Here is a 3,577-nt window from a genome sequence, read left to right as displayed (position 1 = left end):
CTTCCTCACCCAGGGATCGAACCTGGGTCTCCTGAATGGCAGGCAGATGCTTTACCATCTGAGCCATGAAGGAAAGCCCTAACATTAGATACCTGTCCTGACTTAATCATTACTTCCATCCCCCTTTTACTGATGAGAAAGGAAGTTTGCAGGGTTTGCATAAGGTGCCAGAGATTCCAGAAATGTCCAGAAGGAGCTGCAATGAGACACAAAAGATTATTTGTCATGTGCCGCAGCACACAGTAACCCTGACCAAGGTCGAGCTCTGCCAGGATCATACATGAAATTCCTCATTTCCTTCTCATCCAAATCGAGCAGTGAAAAACCCATTTCACCAAAATCCAGAGGAGTGAGAAATCCTGCCCAAGGCCACACTCAGTAAGAAGGACTTGGACCTAGAAGTCTGGCATGAGGTCTCGAGCCGTGAATGTCTGCACCTGGCAGCCTCCCTGTGACAGGAGGAGAGGGGGCTTTGCAGTTGGCTCTTTAAAGGATGGGCTGATACTAACCATGTTGGGGTACCAGAGGCTGCTGCTGGCCAGAGGGCCTATCATGGGGCCAAGGTCAGAGTCAGTATGGAATGCTGGGAATGCTGGAGAGTCATCAAAACTGACCTTGAAAACCTCCTGCAAAGTCCAGTAGATACAGCTATGAGAAGGGCCCTCTCAGTGACGGAGCAGCAGGAGGTAGGGATGACCAGGGAGGGCCCAGGTGTTTCGGCCCCCATGAAAGCAGAGGCTTAAGGCCAAAATCCCCACGGCCCCAGACCTAGCCAGCTCCCCTTTTGCAACCCCGGAGCTTCTCGGGCTATGGTGGCACGTTCCTGTAGACTGAGTCATGGGGGTAGCTTCCTGTGCAGGAGACAGAGGGACCGCCTCCAGGAACTGCCCCTCTCCAGCCACTTACTGGCCACAGACCCACGCAGCCAGACAGCAGACGACATCATAACCACAGCGGTGGGCTGGCCCGCCAGTGACATCACAGGCCCCAGAGAGCTCCAACATATGCTCCCAGTTGAGAGAGGGGAAGCAGGGTCATGGGGCCTCCAAGGCCAGCCACTGCTGTTCTTCTGGAACCCTCTGGACATTCTTCCCAGCAGCTTCTTAGATGAATCGTCGACTTACAACTTGGATTACAGAGACATAAGAATTATTACTAAAAGCAGACCAGCCAAAGGAGAGAAATGGAATCACAGCAAACCTCAGTACACAGAGAGAGACACTCACATCGTTCAGAGTGTTTCCACCTTTCTACTTTGAGTTTTTACAAACATAGTCCTACAGAATATAATTATTTACACATTTAAAAAACAAAAATGACACATATGATAGGTACTGTTTTGTAGCTTACTTAAAACAAATCTTTTAAATCAGATGTGGGCACTTACTGCATCATTAATTATTCTGCTGAGTAATTTTTAATCACGGGGCTTCCCTGGCGGCTCAGCCAGTAAAGAATCCGTGTATTACTCTAGTATTGAACCTAGCACGAGTATTACTCCAGAGCTGAACCTAGCACGAGTATTACTCTGAATCCTGCAGTATTGGAGGGAGGTTCAGCTCTGAAATCTTGAGTAAAAATCATATACAGCCTATACTGATCTTGAAAATCTCCTATAAATGTCCAGTTGGTACAGTTGTATAGAATGTGTGTGGTGTGGCATGTGTTAGTCATTTAGTCATGTCTGACTCTTTGTGACCCATGGAATGTAGCCTTCCAGGCTCCTCAGTCCAAGGAATTCTCCAGGCAAGAATATGGAGTGGGTTGCCATTCTCTTTTCCAGGAGATCTTTGCAACCCAGGGATTGAACCTGGGTTTCCTGCATTGCAGACAGATTCTTTAGCGTCTGAGCCACCAGGGAAGCCCATAGTTGTATAGAATATGACCTTTCAAAGCTAAACTTTTACTCTGATGTTGGAGCAGATCCTTGCTTTTTTGTTTTTTTCTGGTTGAATATGAAAGAGAAATAGATGGCTTGTAGTTATAGGCATTTGATTCAAAACATTTCTCTATTTTCATCATACCAATATTATTATTAATTACTTAATGCATAGAGCTGACTACCCACAAGTTAAATGCAAACATGACCCAGTTTCACCATTTTGGATCTTCCTCAGCCTCAGTTTGGAATAGGAAATGGCAACCCACTCCAGTATCCTTGCCTGGGGTATCCCATGGACAGTGGAGACTGGCATGGGGTCACAAAGAATCAGCCACAACTGAGTGACTGAACAACCTCATTTTACCTCCTCACTGAGGACCAAGGAGATCTGACGGTTGGAACAGTCCCACCACAGAGACCATGCTCTACAGCACTGTAGCTGCACAGAAGATCAGCGCTTGAAGGGGCGTCTGGGATCATCTCATCCCGCTCTGCCATTTTCTAGTTGGAACTGAAGCTGGAGGAGAGGAAGGGGCCCCCCAGTAGGTCAGCAGCTGGGCTACATGCTATCAGGGCCCTCAAGTAGCTTTTCACATGGTCCTTGAGTGGCCCGGTGGGGTCACCAGACACCCACTCCTGGATTCTTTTATATAAACACGACTGTCTTGGGAGTGTCCACAGGCTATGGGTATTGATTAACTTGTCTGATCACCATAGCAACTCAGGCACGTATGGAGAACAATGCTCATCTGCCTTTTACAGCTAGGAAACTTGGGCTCGGAAGGGTTGAGTGACTTGTCCACCATCACAGAGCTGTCCCTGGGGTTTCCTTGGGTCATTTATCTGATACCAACTCCAGGGCATTTTGGCACACTTCCTTTCACCCACTGTGTCATGCTGTGTTTCATAAGATGATGGAGAAATAGAGCCACTTCTCTGGAAGTAGTTAGGGCAGTACCTTCTGGGTCCCACAGTTGGATTAGAACATAGGGCTCCTAATTCCAGGGCCGAGTTCTGGGTGCCCTGCTCGTCCATATAGAGTGCTTATACTACTTAGAAGAAGGTGCTCCACTCTGGGGAGGCCCCTGTCGGTTCATGGCCTGGTGACAGACAAGAGATGGATTTCAGCCATTGCCCTCTGACTGGCAGGGGCTAAGCTGATGCTGCTGTGCAGAATGAGACTCCCCCCTGCCAGATGCAAAGGCTTGTTTGCATCACTCAACCGAGTTTTCTGCCGATGACTACAGATCTCTATTGCCCTGGCTGAACACGTACTTGTTAAGAGTCATCTTCTCCCTCCCCAGTTTGTTGTTCAAGCTTTTTAAAGATGCAGAATTTCTTCCAGCCAGGCCACCCCCTCTTCGATCCTGCTGGGAAAATGGGAGAAAACAGTGGGTCCATCAAGTTGCTGAACATCCAAAGCTAGAACTTTCTGCCTGAGATGTCAGTCTTTTCTGTTGCAGGCAATGAGCTCGGGGGAAGTCAAGAAAGAACAGAGCTGCAGAACCGCTCCCTCCTGTGGTCAGCCCATGCCCCCGGGTCAGGTGGTGTCACCTCCACCCCTGCCCTTTCCAGAATGCTCTCTGCTCTTCTTCCTGGGGAGCCCTTCTCCCTCCTTCCTGTCTCCCTTCCTGTGAAGCCAGCCTGAGCCCCTCTGGGCCCTCAAGAGCTCTCTCCACCTTCCACGGAATTTCA

At 48.9% G+C, this 3,577-nt stretch overlaps 1 non-coding gene across 1 annotated transcript; it reads right to left on the bottom strand.

The window, feature by feature from the left end:
- Positions 1–73, bottom strand: TRNAG-GCC (transfer RNA glycine (anticodon GCC)). Its single transcript has one exon. It is a non-coding gene; the product is annotated as a tRNA-Gly (tRNA).
- Positions 74–3,577: the final 3,504 nt, after the last annotated feature.

Source organism: Dama dama, chromosome 21 (assembly GCF_033118175.1).
Source record: "Dama dama isolate Ldn47 chromosome 21, ASM3311817v1, whole genome shotgun sequence".
NCBI lineage: Eukaryota > Metazoa > Chordata > Mammalia > Artiodactyla > Cervidae > Dama > Dama dama.
The sequence above is the reverse complement of the archived record's forward strand: the minus strand, read 5'-3'. Positions and strand labels throughout refer to the sequence as shown.